The sequence below is a fragment of the Euprymna scolopes genome, chromosome 33 (assembly GCF_053919585.1).
Source record: "Euprymna scolopes isolate OS-2025 chromosome 33, ASM5391958v1, whole genome shotgun sequence".
NCBI lineage: Eukaryota > Metazoa > Mollusca > Cephalopoda > Sepiida > Sepiolidae > Euprymna > Euprymna scolopes.
In genome coordinates this window covers 65,416,808-65,436,807 of record NC_136514.1, presented here as the reverse complement: position 1 = coordinate 65,436,807, position 20,000 = coordinate 65,416,808, and the positions used below count along the sequence as shown (strand labels likewise).

General features: G+C 34.9%; 1 protein-coding gene across 3 annotated transcripts in view; it reads right to left on the bottom strand.

Moving 5' to 3' along the window:
* Positions 1-20,000, bottom strand: part of LOC145258275 (rho GTPase-activating protein 24-like) — a 256,172-nt gene that overhangs the window by 22,409 nt on the left and 213,763 nt on the right. For 2 of the 3 annotated variants that reach the window (XM_080116273.1, XM_080116276.1), the window contains exon 3: positions 518-671. The exons of the other annotated variant lie outside the window; for it this stretch is intronic. The gene's annotated coding sequence lies outside the window, so the exon portion shown is untranslated. The remainder of the gene's footprint in view (positions 1-517; positions 672-20,000) is intronic. 3 annotated transcript variants of the gene reach the window in all.

The window sequence follows — 20,000 nt, the reverse complement described above, 5'->3', positions numbered from 1 at the left end:
GAAAAAAAAAAAAAAAACTAAAAAAAAAAAACTATACATACAAAGAATTATTTTCCTGTTAGTGTTATTTCATAAAAGAATTTGATACATTGGTCACTTTATTTCAAATTGTAATCTCGAAAGGAAAACTAACAGAACTCTTCACTAACACCATAATTCACACCAACAACTCTCAGCTGTCAAACACTTTAACCTTCACAATTTGTTGTAGCTATTGCGATCGAATGCAAATTAATGCCACATAAAAAAAAAATCCGGCTACAAACGCAGAGTTTGTATGTCTTTTTCTTTCTTTGACTCCTACACATGACAGACCAAACAGATGTGCTCCCATTTGTACAAGTTTTATTATACAAACAAAATTGAATCCACATACAATTTTAACCATTTTACTGCATCATTAATAAAAATAAGTTTAAGTTTCCATAAATAATATATTTACGAGTGAATATATTTGCCAAAAAATATTAAAGTGTACATTTTTAAATTTATGTATAGATATAAACAGTTGACCAACCAGATTGTCTGAATCTGCTTCAGCTCTCAGTCACAGTCTTAGGTCCATTTCCATTGAGTTCTCCATCTAGTTCAGATTGCTTTTCTTATTTCATCTTGTATGTGATGATCATTATCCAATTAAAAGTGATTTGCTTTCTTATTTGATCAGACACCTAGTAAAAAAGAATTCCGTTATAAAATGGATAAATGTTTGAACTTGTTTCATGGTTTCTCCAAATTTGTAACAACACTGAATAAAACAAAAAAAAAAAATCAAAAAGAAACATCAATTTCAGTACACACACAAACAAAAGTTTTTTTTATATATATTCATCAATGTTTTGTCTTTATTTGAAAACTTTCTCAAGATGACCGATTTGAAGAAAAACAGTCAATATTTGAAAATAGGTGTTACATCTGATGTAAAAAGAATATACTTTCTTTCAAATGAAACAATAAATGTTACAATTCAAAATATGTGATATGAATGCTATTTTTAGAATTAATATTGATGTTATGTACAAAGTTTTGTTGGGAATGTGTTGTAGAATAACTAGCCAGAATTTAAATTTAAGTTTTGGCAAATATTAGTTTGTTGATGAAAGGAGCTAAACTGTAAAAGCTGTTACCTTGTTTAATTGTGTCAATATTTACAGTGAGCACTGATTCAAGAAGTCTGTCGAAATTTATTTAAAGCTAAAAAAAAAAAAGATCATGCAATGCATAAGAGAATAATACATTTCAGGAATTGTTATTTTTTATAACTGATGTTCACACACTCTTTGTTAAGTTCATGTTGAGTTTCACAACTGTGTATCAGATTGCAATTATTGCATGGGATATTTTATAGTATTATAAACTCACCATGTATTTTGGATTCTAATATCTTGTTTTGTTCAAAAGAAAGAAATTTTTTTCACATTACAGAACCACCACATATATTCAAATATTGACTGTTTTTTAAATCAGTTACCTTAAATATACAAATTGATTACTTGTAGAAAGATTGCACAACTCAGTTCATTCACAAGTCTGACTTAATATCCTAATGTTCATATCTGGACAGCACTATTGATAAAGTCTGAGTGATTTTTGGATTTAGCAATCTCAACCCTAAATCAAGAGTAAATCTGTCAATGGTGTGGGCAAGTAGAACGGAATCTCTGAAGTTAATTGTTTCAACTTATTTTGAGAATTAGATGAGCATAACTGTCCTTTTCTAATGGAATTTAATTCATAATTCTCAATAATACATTATCATTTCCAGTTTCCAATAATAATCACAAGTACTAATTCTGCAAAGATTTGACATACAAGGCCATGAGTAAAGGTCCTTTAACCAAGTCATTCTTTCCATCTTTATTGGCTCCAATCTTTCATTGTTACTCTGACAGGGGGGTGATTCCTGTTCACCTTTTGGCTGATCTTTCATAATTACATGTTTTCTAAATTTGCGTTAACCACAATTCCTTTTTGTATCATTATCAAAATTTGAACCACAGGGAAGTGTCTTTTCGCAGTCAATTAATCCTGAATCCCCGTTTCATCGCCTCCGTTCAAAGTGATGTGTGAGTCTTCTGTTTATTTACCTCTGATTTTCTTACTTTCAATAAGCAATATTATCAGTTTATCACATTTCAAAGACTTGTTTATTCTTTGTACAAATAAGTGATTGACTTCAGTGAACGGTGTTGAATTTGGATTGTAATATTTCCTGTGTGTTTATAACATCATTTTAATATCACCTCTTTATTATTGTAAAAGTTATCTTAATTTTGTGACTTACCTGCTACTCATGACCAGCCAGTAGAGTGATTATTGATACAACACCACCACCTGATAAAAGTCATTGCTTCTTATAACATCTACCATTCCCTTTTCCAATTTCTTGAGAAAGTGAAATTAACTAAACTCTTACTTATCAGGTCCCATCACTCCTTTAATTAATTTGAAAGTAAATTTATTTTTCACAAAAACTTAGTGCAAGTTGGCTTTTTGATCTAACAATACTGTTACACCTTTACACATGGAATCGAGGAACTTTCCTCTTTTTGTGAGCTTTTCAACACTTTGGTTTTGATCATCAATTATATATAATGATACCAAACCTTATTTCTAGAATCCTTATTCTAATTTTGATTAAAATCCATTACATGATATTCATTCTACAAAATTCCTTTTAAGCTTAAGAAAATTCAGACAATCTTGCTTCATTGGTGTCTTGTGGATCAAATTTTATATAAATCTGATATATTTTAGTTTTCAAATGGTTGCATGTACTCATAAGTCCCCTAAATCCTTTAAAAAATGCCAAACAAACTAAGATTTAGGGAATATGTATTAATTAATGTCTAATACCTATTATTAAATTTAAAACAAAATCAGAGGTATCTTTACTTTTGTGAAGAGCTCTCACTCCCCACTCCCTTGCATTAAACTAAATTAAAACTATATATATATATATATATATATATATATATATATATATATATATATATGAGGTGATTGTTTATATGTATCATTAAGATTACTATTCACATCTTGGATGTTATTCTCACATTTTGCATGATGTAATCTCTAACCTACTTGTCGAACTCAGAAATTTATATGGATTCTTGAATGGAGCCCTTTATTTGATTTTTAGGTGTAGTTTGCCCTAGTTTCATCAGCCATGAGCAGATAGAAATTCAAATTGTATTCTCTTAGTACTGAGGATTGAACATTCAACCTCCAGTTGATTGTACCTATTTACTATGCCTCCCCACGGGACAGAGTTAGACACCAGGGTCGTTTTTTAACATGGAGAAAAGGTACAAAAATAAAAATTATCTCAGTCGTGAAGGATTTCTCCTCCACCGAAAGAGAACAAGAAATAGAAGTGCAGCATCTGAAGAACAGATACTACACTTTGATCTTGATTGTAGCTTAAAACTTAGTATTTAGCACTGTTATCCATTGTGACAAATTATAACATTACTTTTATCACTATTTGCCAAGTTAAATTTGTTTTATCAAAGCAATTTACTAATACATATTTTTTTACAATATATATATATATATATATGAAACAGTTAAAAATTTTTTTTAAGTATTTTAATCTCTATTCTACAAGAAAATTGGGTACAATTTTTAATTTTACTGAATTCAACTGAAAAAAGACAAACATATTTGTGATTATAAATTTAATTCTTTTTATTTTTTATTTTTCCTGTGTTACCTGTCGTGTGCGGCCCCGACAGATCACCAACTCCCAACGCTGCATATCGTGGATTTTTCGTTCAACTATTCCTCTTGTTGCCGGATCAACATTTTCTCGCTGGCGACTGTCGATGGGAACACACGTGGTTTCACAAAAGTAGAAATTTAATAAATCGTGGAACAAAGAAAGAAAAACACAAGCATCATGTTTCACATATAATTGACGGTTGGACTTGTGCGTGTGTGTGTCTTCTCTCTATTCTTTCGATGTTACGTTCGTCTATTTCTGTTTCACAGTCAACCCTAAAAACTGCCCAACTCCCATCCGCCGCAAAGGGCATCTAGTTGTCAACTAACTGTCTCCTCTACGTTGGTATCTGAGGTCGTCCCACCCCAGCTACCAGAAGTTGCCCTTTCCTGTTTTATCTGTAGGTTTCTATTGTCATTGTCAACTCTAAAAAGGTTGATCTAAAAATACCTACAGATTCATTGTTTGCTACTTCCTATCTATTGTTGATTGTAGGATATTTCCTATTCTTTTGTCTCAGCACTTAGTGACTCAAGTTCACCTCAGTTCCACTTTATAGTATCACACCTGCTATTAGCATGGAATTCTTATCTTTGAATGTGCTACAAACAAAAAGGAGACAGAACGATAAGCAAGTAATGGAATAAGGTGAACTGAATTTTACAAATGGCAGTAATTCATTTCATCATCATATAAAATCAACTTAATAGTACTAGTAGACAACTCGTGATCTGAAAGATCCTCTCCTCTCTAATTTGATGGGTAATGATAGATATTTACATTTTATTATTGTAAACTTTTCTGTAATTTTTTTTAGAGTATCAGTTTTATTCTGGTCATTTTCCCTCTTTCCTCCTTATACAAAAGTTGTTTCTTAACGAGATTTTCAGTGCCGTCTCATTAGTATGTGCATAAAAACATACTTTGTAGACTTATTTTGATTGCTGCAAAAACAGGAAGTAACAAAATTCTGCAGAAAGAATGAATCCTACTTAAATGAGAAAAAAAAAAGATAAGACTTTCAAAGTATAAAAACACAGATAAAGTGAAAGACAAATTGAGCCATTTGTTTATAAATATATTCTTTCTTCTGCCACCTATTTCTTTAAAGTCCACCGTCTGTCCATGCATGGAGTATTGTTTCACATCTGAGTTGATACACCAACTATTATTTTTTCCCTCTGTTGGAGACGCCCCCTCCATGGGATTAATAGACTATCTCATGGCGTCACTTCCTTTGGTGATGTCACTTCCGATAAACAAGTACCGGTGCTCGGCAGTCAGAGATTGGCACGCAGCCACAGAGGTCGTGTGCAAATACCCTCCCATTGAGGAATGGTATTGCTCAACTCGCTTTGCCTGTAATATATGTGATTACATGTTTTTCCCTAAAAGTCCTGTGTTCCTTTCGTTTATTACCATTTAACCCCATAACAACTGGCGACGTCGGATTCAATTTTCACACAGGTTAACTCCATAAAAAACTAAAAAAATGAAATTCTAATTGACTTCAAAAGAACTTCGGATTTGCAAGCTAAGAATTCAGCTGGCAATTATGTTCTAAAAACAATTCTAAAAAAAAAAAAAAAAAAGAAAACGAACACATGGCAAAGTTATCGACTCAATTGTAAGTTAATCTTTTTGTCTCTATATTTAAATTGAAAAGAACTGTGCTAAATGCATTTTTTGTTAAGGCCGTAAAAATTAATTTGGTTGCTTTTTGAAAGAAAAAAAAAGAGAAAAATGTTGACCCAATTTCACTGCGAGAACAATTCTAGTGTAACTTGTCGACTTTTTATTTGTATGCAAATTTGAACATTTTTCAAAGGAAGTGAAAAGTGTTTTTTTTTTGCTGCTAACTTTATGCAATATTTTAATGAGAAATGTTTCTTTTTTTCCCTTTTGTTTTATTTGGACTAAAGGAAATACTTTTTCATTGAGTGGAATTTTCTGAAATATTCTATTTTTAACTGTCTGTTCTAAAGTGAAAAAAAAATTTTTTTTCCGCATTGGACAACCTCCACCACACCACAAAAAAAAAAAAAAACAGCCATTTTGGTTAACTGCCAGACAATTCCACAATTATTTTTATTCTTTTGTAACTGTATGGTATCACAGTATATATATATATATATATATATATATATATATATATTTTCTTTTTGTTTCGCAAGTAAAAGAAAAAATTTTTTTTGTCCACCCTCATATTGGGTTATCTCTAAGGTTTCTACCAAGAAGTAAGGGATACATTGCTCCCTCTTCATACGCACACACTCAAAGAAAGGACATTTTCTTTTTTTATTATTTTTTCTCTCTTCAGTCAAAAACAGAAATAAATTTTTTTTTCATGCGCTTGGAAAAAAAGCCATTACAAGATGGAAAAGATTAAAGCAGTATTAATAGGCCCAGATGGACCAGCAGTAGAAACCTGAGGAAAATTTAAAAGAACATAATGAACAGCTCCAGTTAAGAGAGGCAACAAGCGTTGGAGGAGAGAATGCTACTTCAACAACAGAGACAAGAAGAACTATTGTTAAAAATATTCGATAGAACGGAACACAGAGACAATAGTTTTGCTTTTTCCCAAAGTACAATATGGAACGCTATAGAAACATTCAACTACCAACCGGAGGTGGATGGGACGTTTGACGCTTTCTATCGGAGATATGAGGACTTATTTACTGTTTTGTGGATTGTCGAGTGGAGCAACGCTAAGAAAGTTCGCCTACTTTTGAGGAAATTAGGGACCACAGAACATAACAAGTTTGTGGATTATATTCTCCCCAGGAAGACAAGTAAATTGGAATTTTCTAAATCGGTCAAACTTTTATCCGAACTGTTCAGCCCGAATTCTACGCTCATTCATAGAGGATGGAAGTGCTTGAATCTGCAAAAAAGCAACGCCAACGATTACCTGACCTTTGTGTCCATGGTAAATAAACACTACAATGATTTCCATCTATCTGACTTATAGGTGTGGACCAGGATATAAAATACCCTAACTCGCTACAAGAAAAAATAATGAAACAAATTGAATGAAGAAAACAAAGAACTAGATGCTGGAATAAAATAAACATGTTTATTTTCTGTTGAGAAATGAAAGTCTTCGGTGTACACGTGTTCATTCAGCCGTTGACGACTACACGTGTGGAAAGAAAGAGGGAATGCAATAGAGAAACGCGAAGTGGCAAGCCGTCTGTAGAAAGAAAGGGTTAAGCTCAGTAGAACATTGCGCACATGTCTGTGTCGATGGACCAAAAGCAAAGGGGAGATAGAGTGGCGTTAGAGCACGCGGTCGGTTCGTCGACTAAGCAGCTCGAACGCTGGTCAGGACGAAAAAGAGAAAGTTAACAGGTTTTGTTGACTTTTATACTGGAGTTAGTGTTCTGACTGCGCATGTCTGGCTTTCACTTTAAAGGAAGTGACGTCACAGCTCGGGCGTGTGTATGCGCATGAATGTGAGTGTGTGTATGAGGATGTGTATATGCGTGCGTGCGTGTGTGTGTGTGTGTGTGTATATGTGTGGGAAAACATGTTCGAACAAATCAAATCGACACAAAGTAACTAGTTGCTTATAGGAATAAGTGGAATTATTTGAAATCCAGGTACTTATAATATTTTTGCATATTCTCATAGAAAATCACCCCAAATCTTAGTTAAACAACAAATAAAAAAATTAATTCTTTCAAAAACCTTTTTTCTTTTTTTTTAACTATTTATATAAATAGTATATATATGTGCAAAACAAAAAATGCCAATTGTTAACTTTTGGGGAAAATTTAACATTTAAAATTGAATTAAAAATAGTAGATAAAGTTTTACATTATTCCGCTTTCTATATGATAAAATTCAAGGTTTTATCTTTCTGGAAAAAAAAAGTTACTCAGAAATAATGGATTTTAATAAATGTAATTTCGTTTTAAAAAACAACAACTTGATTTTTCGGCAATTTTTGGCGGTGTCTAATTTAGAGTCTTAATTTTTTTTTTAATAAACCTAGCAAAGATCAAAGTATTTACAATTTTTTTTTTAAATAGACTTTTTTTTTTTTAATGAAGGCTGTTTATTAAAAAAAAAAAAAAATCGAACTTTTAAATTTTAGTCAAATTTAAAAAAAAATCTAATAAAAATATAAAAAGTAACTTATCCGACAAAAATAAATCACCGCTTCAAGAGGTCCTCTACGAGAATTCAGCTGAATAAATAAGCCAGAATCATAAATATGGCATTTAAACCAATATTTAAGCCAGTTTAAAAAAATCAACATGGAACGAGTTGCCATCAGCAGCAGTAAATTTATTTATTTATTTTTTTACCTCAATACTAACCTGCGGGGGGGGGGGGGAATAGAATAATTTTTTCATTAAGAGCCCCCTTAGAAGAAGAAAAAAAAAAAAAAAAAAAAACAGAACTCCTGACTTTCAATTTACGAACAGCGATGAGTGACAAGGAAAACATGGCCTCTTCCTTCTAAACGTTTTTCCTTTTTTTCCCTTCTTTTTTAGGTTAAAACTATTGTCTTAAACCCCACTTCCACATAATCAGTGTATTTGGAAGGGGAGGAATATTGTCTTTGATCTGCTTTGCTATACTTTCATAAAGTTTTATTTTTTTTAATATTTCAAAATGAGATGATGAATATTTTCTGGGTTTTTTTTTTATATGAATGCAGAAACTGATTTTGAAATGTTTTTTTTTAGGTCTAAAAAAATTAGAAATATTTATAAAGAATAAAATTGAAAAAAAATAACAGGGTCGTTGTTTTATTTATTATAATATTTATTATACACCGCAAGTATTTAAGTATATTATTGAAAAGAAAAGAAAAAAAAAAAGAAATGATTAATTTAACATGGAAAATGATTTCACTAAAAAAACAGAATTCCGTTTCAAATCTACAATTCAGCGATTCCGTCCGCGATTCCGTGAACGCGGAAAATTGGGGTCCCTATAGATGGGAGTGGAATTAAAGAGATCTTGGGAAGAATTTAAATCAAAAATGTTGTGCAACTGCAATACATAACTGAAAAGGTAGTTCAGCATGCAATTTATGGCTATCAGTATCTTACACAGTACTTTGTGATCATCTTGGTGTTGCAAGGACATGACAAGGAACAGTGATTTGAATTTAGTCATCACCTTATTGAAATTGTCCACTTCGTGTCCACAAAAAAAAAAAAAAAAAAAAAAAAATCCACCGCTCACTCTTGCACCAGTAAACTATGGCTGAATTACCAACAGATGGTAGAAATTGCAAAGAAGCTTATCAAGGTAAATTGTACAGGATCCTGGCTGTAACCAAATGTTTGCCCATTTTTGCAGCTGCTGAGCATGGGAACTATGTGAAATCTGCCTACCTTTACCTTCAGTTAATGGTCACTCTGGAACATGATATGCCGTCACTGTTCAATAGATTTATGAATGGCTTACATGTTGTAAGGTGTACTGATCAGTACTGGGCAGGCATGGGTTGTGACCTAGTCATCAAACAAGCTCTGATGCGCTCCTTAAAATCTTCAGGAGGACTCACGAGAGGAAGTGGACATCAGAGGGTCTTGTGGACTGTCTGTGCTAGTGTCCTCTTCCTATAATGATGCAATGCAGAGTTTCACTCACCATAGCTTTGTCACTAGTGAACAACACAAGGAGGCTAGACAAGGACCAGTTTCATCATACCCACCATCTCTCTTTGAAGCAAAACATCTGTTACACAAACCAAACAAAGGACAACTGATGGCTGCTATAAAAGAACAAAGTTCAAATGACACAGTACTCAAGGATGTACCAGACGTGGAACATAACGTTCTTGATGGGGTTCTCTTCTTCATCGACTGAAGTGATCAAAAGGAAAGACATAGTTCAATCACTGACGACAACGAATATTTCACAGTAAAGCACAATAGTAAGATTATGATAATATTTGATGGTGACAACCAAGCACTAAAAATATTACCCTTCAAAGACAGTCAAAATTAAACAAGTAAAAAAGTGAGTTAAGGAACAAAATTTGTTGGAAAGAAAGTGAGATTTTCTTTTTGGAAAACAAACGGTCTTATCAACCTCATTCCACAATGCATGAAGGACAGAGGTTGCCATGTAATATAATCAAAGGGAGATGCAGATGTGGGGATTGTTAAGGTAGCAGTGTCAATGTCAGCCGACAAAAGTACAAAAGTGTCATTGGCGAAGATACAGCAGCAGGTGCAGAACTTCAGATTATAGTTATTGACTTAAAGAATTACAATTCTTTGTAGTTGGTTTGTAATTTCTTTTTTTCTTATCTAATTGTTTAATAATATTCATTTAAGAATTGGAAAGTGTACCTTGTATTTTGTAATTTTAGTTAATAAAAGCAAAAAGCTATAATAGTAGCCATACACATTAACATAGTAACTGCTAATTTAACTTAACATTTAATTATTAAATGTTAAGTTAAATTAGCAGTTACTATGCTATCTAATGAGTCACTTGGCAGTGATGAAATGATTTAAATTTAATAGGAAAGAGAAAAGTAATTAATCGGCAAATTGACCGATTACAGATTAATTGGCAAAGTAGCAGATTAGGCTGATTACTGATTACCTGCCAATTAATCAGTACACCCTAAGTTTATTCTATTAGGTTGATAAAGTTCTTGCAGAATTTTAAATTTTCATTTCAAATGTATTTTCAAATAAGTTTTCATTATAATACCTTTACCTTATATCATTTTAAAGAGCTTTTTTCACTCTACTAATCGTTTAAATTACAATCATTTTAAAACAATTAGGTCTCCTTTTCAGAACAATGAATACAAAACATAAAAAAAGCAAAGTTACACAATTTTTGGATTTTAATTCAAGCTAGGCTGAAAAGCTGCTGAAATAGCTTTCAATATCAATTAAGCGTTTGGCCCAGGAACCACTGCTGAATGTATAGCACAATGATGGTTTAGAAGTTTTGTGGCTGCAATGAGTCTTGAAGATGATAAGCATAGTGGTTGGCCATCAGATGTTGACAACGATCAATTAAGAGCCTTAGTCAAAGCCAATCCATGCACAACTGTTAGAGAACTTGCTTCTGAATTTCCATCCACTTAAGAGATTGGAAAGACAAAAAAACTTGATGACTGGGTGCCTAACAAATTTTATGACTACTAAAGAAACGCCATTATGAAGGGTCAGCTTCCCTTCTTTTACGCAATAAGAACAATACATTTTTTTTTTTACATGGAGTTCACCACTTATCAAGGTCCAATGGCCACTCAGGGATAAGGGTTATTGTGTACAGTAATCAAAGGGATAGTGTAGCAATAGTATTGGAGAATTGGTAAGGTGTCATTACTTAGGGGAGGGTCATCAGGAATTTGTTTGTGTTGGACTTGAAGACATCCAGGTTGAAGTCGGGAGGGAAACAGGCAAGCGGAACAGAGTTCCACAGGCGTGCAGTTCTAAGAAAGAAGCTTTGTTCATGGTATCTACGTTTTCATTTAGGCACAGATAGGGAGTGGGGAAAATTATTGACGGTGGTTTCAGCTAGTCGGGTGTTTTTTTGAGAAAGATTGGCGAGGGGGGACCAGAGAATGGAGCTCAGACGAGCACCTGCCATGGAAATAACGATAGAACAATGACAGGCTCGCTACGTCTCTTCTGTGGGAAAGAGGTTGCAGGGTAGAGAAAAGGGCATCCCCCACCAAGCCACGGAGTCTATTTTGTACTCTGTCAAGGCAGGATAGGCTGTTTTTTGCAGCCCCCGCCCAGATGTGGCAGCAGTACTCCATCTTTGGACGTACTTGGCTCTTATATAGATAGAGAATTGCATCATTAGTGAGATATCTTCTGGAGCGGTAGAAGGATCCCACCATTTTCCCAGCGACCTTGGCCACAGACTTGATGTATGTGTTCCATTTAAGATCAGGTGTAAAGGTCAAACCCAGGAGCTTATCAAAGCCTGGGGCCTCCCTTAGACGAGAGCCATCCATTTCAATTGATGCCAGATGGGGATCAGAGCGTTTATGATGTAGAGATAGGAGCTTGGTCTTAGATGCATTAAAAGTAACCAGCCACCTCTTTCCCCACTGAACCACGCGCTCAAGATCAGAGGAGAGAGAATCAGAGAGAACATCATCATTTACGGCCTTTGATGTGTTGCTATAGATGGTCGTGTCATCAGCATAGATGTCAACGAAAGATTTTAGTATGTGTTTTGGGAGATCATTGATGTAGATCAGGAAAAGAGTTGGGCCCAGGATGGACCCCTGAGGGACTCCAGCATTAATACTGTGGGCCTCTGATTTCTGCCCATCAACCACTACTCTTATGAACCTATCAGATAGAAATGATTTAATGATAGAGAAAACATTTCCAGTTATACCGTAGCTGGAAATCTTGTGTAGTAGGCCTTTATGCCAAACCTTATCGAAGGCCTTTGATATGTCAAGAGCAATTGCCCTAGAAATTAAGCCTTTGTCGAGAGATTCGCTAATACTATGAGATATAACCGTTAGCACATCTGCTGTAGATCTAGCAGAGCGGAAACCATATTGCGTGTCGCTAAGAAGGTTATTTCTGCTGAGGTGGTTGACTACTACTCTATTTATTGTGGATTCCAGCAACTTACTCATGACACACTGGAGACTTATTGGTCTGTACTGAGAGGGGGATGACTTATCACCTGAGTTCTTAAATACAGAGCATACTGATCAGGTTTTCCAGGGTGTTGGAAAGCACTTCTCCTTAAGGCAACGCTTAAACAGTTTGGAAAGTATGGGGGTAAGTTCTGGTTGTAATTTTTTTAACACTATAATTGTAATACCGTCGGGACCAGTTGCTTTACTGGAGTCAAGGTTCTTGAGTAGCTTGGCGACCTCACGCACAGGTATTTGTCTGTTATAGGAGGGAATATGGGGGGTTGATGGCCTTCGTCACACAGGGTAGAATTTGCCGCAAAGTTTTTGGCAAATAGTTTGGCCTTGTCGGATGCTGTCGAGATGACCTCTGGTCCATTGATAATGGTTGGGATAGAGCGCACGTTTCTGTTCAAGATCCTATTTGCTATTTGCCAGAACTGGTGGGAACCAAGCCGCTGCTCAGCTACTTTGGACTTAACGGATTGCGCATATAGTTCTCTTGCATTTTTTATTACTCTTTTACAATGGTTACTGGCGGTCCTGAAAGCAGCTTTAGTTTCAGTGACATCTATTACGTTGGTAGCTATGGAAAAAGTGATTTCTGTGTGCGATGGCAGTAGCACATTCGGGGGAGAACCATGGCTGGCTGTTAGGTTTTTGTTGGAATTTCTTGACTTTCAATGAAATGCGGGTTCTTAACGACAACCGGTGACACCGAGCTTGGTGGTCAGATGCCAATGAAGCTCCACAACACTCCTTGAAGCCAGAATTTTACTACAAAGGTCATTTTGACTGTTTGGTGGTCTGAAACCGATCTCATCCATTAGTTTTTTTGAATGCAGGTGAAACCAACAGAAAAGGCCCAATTCTCCTCCACGACAATGCCCATCTGCATGTTGCTAAACAAACCCTGCAAAAGTTGAACGAATTGGGCTACAAAACTCTTTCTCATCCACCATATTCTCCAGACCTCTCACCTACTGACTACAACTGTTTCAAGTATCTCAACAACTTTTTGCATGAGAAATCCTTCAAAAACCTAATCGATATCAAAAACGCCTTCAGCAACCTAACTACCAGAACATAAGATTTTTTATGTCACTGGCATAAATACACTTGTTTTGTGTTTGCAAAAGTGTGTTGATTCTGATGGTGCTTATTTTGATCAATAGATTTTTGTTTGAGCCGAGATATGTTGATCAATATTTAAAAGTTAAAAACTGCAAGAATTTTCTTGTCAACCTGATATAATAGTCTTTTTTTTTTTTTTTAAATATTTTATTATTTGAATAGCTGTGCAAGTGTGATAGCTTGTTCTGCTGCTATTTGATTGGCTATTTAAATTTTTTTTTTTTTTTAAATATTTTATTATTTGAATAGCTGTGCAAGTGTGATAGCTTGTTCTGCTGCTATTTGATTGGCTATTTAAAAAATTTTTTTTTTTTTATTGATGGCTTTCCCTCTATTTGGCATGTTTATATGGGTTGTTCAGAGTTTTTATATTAGTTATTTTCCATATCCTTTCCCATGTTTTATTTATTGGCATTTGTTGTTTCATTTGGTGATGTAATCTTGCCAGGTTTCCTTGTTGGCTTTTTTAATGGTATAGTGTGCTTTTGTAGCTTGGTTCTGGTTTAAGATATTTGAGCATTTCTTTTCTGGTTTTTACCGCTTCTTTGCATTCTTTTGTAAATGAGAGATTTGTTTAGGATAACGGAACGTTTAGGGATGGTTTGTTTTGCTATTTTGATTAGGGTGTTGGTGAAGGCTAACACTTGAGTCTGGTTTATTGAATATTTCATTGTCAATTAGAGTTGAGCAGAGTTCATTGAATTTAATCAAATTTGCATTGTTGATTATCCATTTTGGGTTTTTTATCTCTAATGTAGGGTTCTTTGATTTAAAGAATATTGGTGAGTAATCACTGCCGCATCAATCATTGTGGACTCCCTAGTGGAAATCCATAAAGATCGAGGGAGAACACAAAGGTCAATGGCTGATGTGGTTCCATTGCCTGGATAGTTGTCATATGCCCACATTTTGCTGTGGGCGGTAAAGCTCTTCATTATTATAAGGTCGAAAAGCTGATCCATCAGGTTTTCAATTTCGTTTTTATTTATTTTATGTTTTGGAGGAATGTAAATTGAGAAGATGCTTATTGTTCTGTGGAGTGAAGCTTTTATTGCAATTACCTGAAGGTTTGTTTGTAGTAGTAGTAGTAGTAGTAGTAGTAGTAGTAGTACAACATGTGGTATTTGGTTTTTATGGAGTTGCTGCAAATAAGTCAGTTTTCTCTTGCTTGTTTGGTTATAGGTATTGTATCCTTTGAAAATAATGTTATCTGTTTCTTTGAGTAGAGTTTCTTGTAAGCATATTATGCCAGGGTTGTGGTTTGTCATTATGCATTTTATTTCTTCATTTTATGCCTCTGCAATTCCATTGTCTTATGTTTTAGTTTTTTTGTTTTTTCAGTTTCTATTTGACCCAGGATTTAGTGTCATGTCTTGTGTTTTTAAGTATCTTCTGTTCTATGGGGTTTGTTTGTGGTATTTTGAGGATTTTCTTCCAATTACATTTTTACTATCGTGCTATATGTGTTGCATAACTCAGGTGTTTCATCAATAGATTTGATTTGTTTCTTGTTTGTGTCTGGATTGTTCACATAACTTGTGACTTTTAGAGTTGGGTGAGGGCTGTTTGTACTGGGTTTTGTCTATATGTTTGTGTAGTTTCTATACAGCAAGGTTGTTTTTTTTTTTATCTTGATGGTTTTGATTTTGAACCACGTTTGCTGGTAGATATTTTTCTATTATGAAGAGTGAGAGTTGGGTGATGGGTTTGCATCTAGCAACTCAAGAACTATATACGTTGTATAGTAAGTGGTTACTTCTTCTGTTTCAATATTTGAGTCTGTACAGGTGTCCGGATGTGGTCTTTTTTTTATAATTTCATAACTTTATCTGTGTTAGCTTGGGGTTTATTGTCAGATGCCATCTGTAGAGTTTTGGAGTTCATTGACTATGCTCACAACCCATCTCGTGCCCCATAAGGGAATGCACTTAGAGGAAAACCCATTCATCTGATAACATCATGGCTGTATAGTCAATATACTTGTGCTGATGATTGGCAGTTTAAATTTCTGTCCCTGAGTTTTTATTTCCAAAATAATTACTCACCTAGGGACAGAAAAGGGTATGCATCTTTTCTTAGCAAGATTGACCCTATAGTCACTGTCCTAATTTAGATAATGTACATCTGAAAAAGGGCTGATATGACCAGCCGATTGATCAGATCGGGTTTCTCCAACTGTATGTCTAGCCCAAGTAAAGGCCAAGTTTGCTGGGAAGTGAGGGTGCTCCAAGTCCTTCAACCACCAGGATTCCATCCTAGAGTATCATGGGTTGCCAATGATGGTCCCACTGAGGAACTTTTACTCTCTGCGGAAGATTGGGGGGGGGGTCTTCATATTCTGATGCCCCACCAACAAAGCTTTACACACACACACTGGATTTGTGAACGCTACCATATTTTTGATTGGAGATCTGAGATAGTGTAAATATTCTCATTCTTTCCCATTAAACAAGTGAACCATTCTGGGGGGGGGACAATATAAATTATAATGCAAATGGCTTAAAAATGTTGGTTTGAAATTTTTCTTAAAACATCATAATTTCTTTTTCTTAAAATATAAAGTTAAAAATAAACACTTCTTATATGGGCAGAGAACACAGCCGATTTTTTTTCATTTAATGTGGCACCAGCTTGTCTATAAAGTATATCCTGTTTTTAATGCCTCAAAGGAGAAACAGGTTGTTGTCACCTGTCGATTTGTCCAAGAACTTTTTTCTGCACAAGTTTCATTGGAGTGGCAATAGCTGTAAATGCAAGACTATTGTATATTATTTTCCCTGTTCTATCCCACCTTTAAAGATTTATCTAGGTTGAAGAATAATACTCTTGAAATAGGGCAGAATTTAGGGTTAAGAGTCAACCAAGCCAAGAGGGAATTAGAATTATGTTGTAACATGTGGTTGATAATATCTTAGAAAAATTCATGTTATATGACCTAGCAGAAGTCTAAACTTTCCTTGGTTCGACTCACATTTGAGAAAGCCAAGATTAAAGCAAATGCAAAAAGAAAAAAAAAATCGTGGTAAAATGACCAGAATCGAACAGAAGATTTGGATAAAAGAGTTGGATGATAGAGTTGGAGTAAAGGCTGAAAACTTAGAAATTGACCGCCAGTCTTAAGTGGAATGGGGACAATAATGGATGATAACATTTAATACTAATAAAACTAAGCTTCTTTCATTCAACAATCACAAGAATTCTTTTCTTTTTTTTTTTTTTTTTTTTAAAATTACATTTTCACCCCAAACAAGGCACATTGCCACTTTGTTGTAGGGGTCTACTATCGGGGACATAAGCATCAGGGGTACTGTGGAGGAAGTTGGGCAGCAAGATGTCAGTTCACGTTGCACTTGAACTTCTGCATGTCAGAGCAGTCGGGGAAGCAGGGACCCGGAAGGGAATTCCAAAGTCTAGCGGTTCTTGGGAAGAAACAATTGGAGTAGAAGGCTCTCTTGCATCTAGGGATCTCTACTGTGAAGGGGTAGGATTTAGCTGCTTGTCGGGTTTGTCGGGAGGAGGGGGTATTTACGTCGTGGGAGCACAAGTGTTTGCAGTTCATCAGAGCATTCTCCGTTAAATACATGTAGAACAGGCAGAGGGATGCAACATTTCGTCGATGGGACAGAGGCTGAAGTTTAGGACCTATCAGATTGGCATCTCTCTTTTGAACTTTGTTTAGGAGCGAAAGACTAGCGGCAGATGCACCAGCCCAAATATGACAACAATACTCCATACATGGGCGAATGGTGGCCTTATAGAGGTATAGGATACTTTCAGCCACCGATTGCCATGACTAATAACAATACCTGAGAAATCTTTGTTCAAACTCCACATTTACAGGTCAAATAAATTAGAGAAAATATGTTGAAGATATTTCCAAAACAAATGCAAAAAAGGTGGGTTCTCTCTCATAAACGAGAAAACTACTCTCACCTGATAGTATCTTCTATCACTACAAAGCCACCATTGGCCCATACATAGAGTATTGTTGCATCTATCATTAATCTCTCTCTCTTTCAGACAAGGTCCAAAACAAAATCGCAGAATCTATAAGGCTTTGTACTATCATCCCTCTAATTAGTTAAGGATGAGGGAGGCAATAAATTTCCAAGTAATTCTAGCCTTCCAAGGCAGTTAGTTCCTAAATTATTTTGATATTTTTTCATGCAAAAAAGCTAGTAAAACACATGCATACATATATAATTAGTTACCCTGCCATCAACCCTAAGTCCAAGTGGTAAACTACTCTAAAATTACTTCTTTAACCCTACCACTGACCCTACATTCAATTTGCTTGACATTTCTGGATGACTAAGGATGAAATTACAAACAATGTTCTGTTTTATTTTTTTACATAGGTATCATCACTTATCTTTATAAGAGGCCACTCGAGGATAAGGGTAAAAGAGTGTACAGTAGAAATTGGACAATATAGTAACCGTTAGTAATGGAGATTCAGTAAATTTGTTAACTTATATGGAATTGTTTATATATATATAACTACTTCATTTACTCAGATAAAATTGATATACGAAAGTATAAATTTATGCGTACACTTTAAGTATTTGCTTCAAAAGTGCTCAATACGTAGGTAGAGCTAGTTAGTAATTTATAAAATATATATGGCGATTAAGCTACACTGAATATTCCGCTTCCGCGTTTCATCCACTCTACCTAAAGAATCCTAGAGTGGATGAAACGCGGAATATATATATATATATATTTGTAGTCATCGACATACAGTCCTGTTTCGTTGTATCACAACTCATCAGTGCTGCTAGATCAGCATCTCTCCCAAGCCAAGGATTGAACCTAGGACCGTCGTGTTGACAGTCGGCGGTTCTCCCACTCGACCATGGAATTGACGCCCGTGAATAACTCGTCGGAATGTCTATTCAAATAGACACCCGCCACCACTTTTATAGTGCTCAAATCGCATGTTCGTAAACAAACAACGAGCTTCGCATTTTCAGCCAATTAAGTAGCGAGTGAGATTATTTACGACAGTGCTCTACCCAAATAGGGGGGCTTAAAATATATTTGTAGTCATCGACATACAGTCCTGTTTCATTGTATCACAACTCATCAGTGCCGCTAGACCAGCATCTATATATATATATATATATATATATATATACTAGCTGTACCCTGCCACGCATTGCTGTGGCTCAAATTAGCGCAATGGAAAAAGTTCCAAAATGAGAAAAAGCATGTTTCTTATAGGTTTAATTTTCCATTTTGCATGGGTACATCGTTTTTGTTGTTCCATTTTCTTAGCTGATATAGAGATTTTCCGGTTTGGTGACTCTTGAATACGTAACATAAATTGTCCATGTGAAAAAACAGTCAGTGTGTAACTGTAAGGCCCACAATTGTAAAGATTGTTCCCTGTGCTTTGTTGATGGTTATTGCAAATGACAATAAAATTGGAAAGTGCAATTTCCTAAAGTGTAATGATGTATCTGGTGGAATCATAGGAATGCATGGATATATTCATCTGTGAAAGGTCCTGTTAAGATTGTTGTTTCTATGATATTGTTCGTTAATTTTTTTTACTGCAAGCTATGTGCCATTGCAAAGCATGGATTGGTTTATATTTCACAACATGATAATTAGTACACCAAATTTCAGTTGCAATACATGCGGTGGCATCCCTGGCAAATATAGCTGTTGGATAATTAACCACTTTATCTGCTTTCACAACAATGTCGATGGATTTGTATTTGACTACCTCACTTGGAATTTTACATTGAATAATAGCGTTAAGTTCATGGGCATCTTTGTATTGACCTGCAAGAATAGCTCATTCACTCAGTCAAATGGAATTCTTATAATTTGAATATCTGCAAAAATCTTTTAAACTAACTATTCTTTTGATGAAATAAAATTACAGAAATTACAGAAGTTAAAAGTCAAAGAATTTTGCCCTTAACTCTGATCAGCTGGCACTTTTTCGTATCCAATTTCCCACAAGTGATGCAAAAGTTTTTGTGCGGATCAAACAGTCTGCAACTGTACATGCATATTTTGAGTTAAGTTTAATGTCTTCACATGGAACAAAAAAGTAGAGTATTTGAGGCAAGCATTTATTTCATCTGCTGGTGGTGATCGAAGAATAACAGGTAACATTTGTCTGAAATCTCCTGCAAGCAATATTACTGCATTCCCAAATGGTCTGACATTGCCACGCAAATCTTGCAAGGATCGACCAAGAGCCTCAAGTGATTTTTTGCGTACCATTGTGCATTCATCCTAAACAATAAGTTTGCATTTCTGCAATATTTTTCCCCATATTGGATGTTTTTGAGATGTTGAAGATGAGATTTTTGAAAAATTGAATGTTTTAAAGTAGAATAAATAATTCTTTTACTTGGCAAGCAAGGTCACAGGTATTCCTCATGCAGCAAGGGCTAAGGCTATGTCATTTTGTTACCAAATGGCTGCCAAAATCAATTTAATTAGAAAGGTTTTACCAGTTACTTCTGGTGCTGTTTAAGGTAGCAGTAATTTCCAAATAACTTCTATTCTCACAGTCAG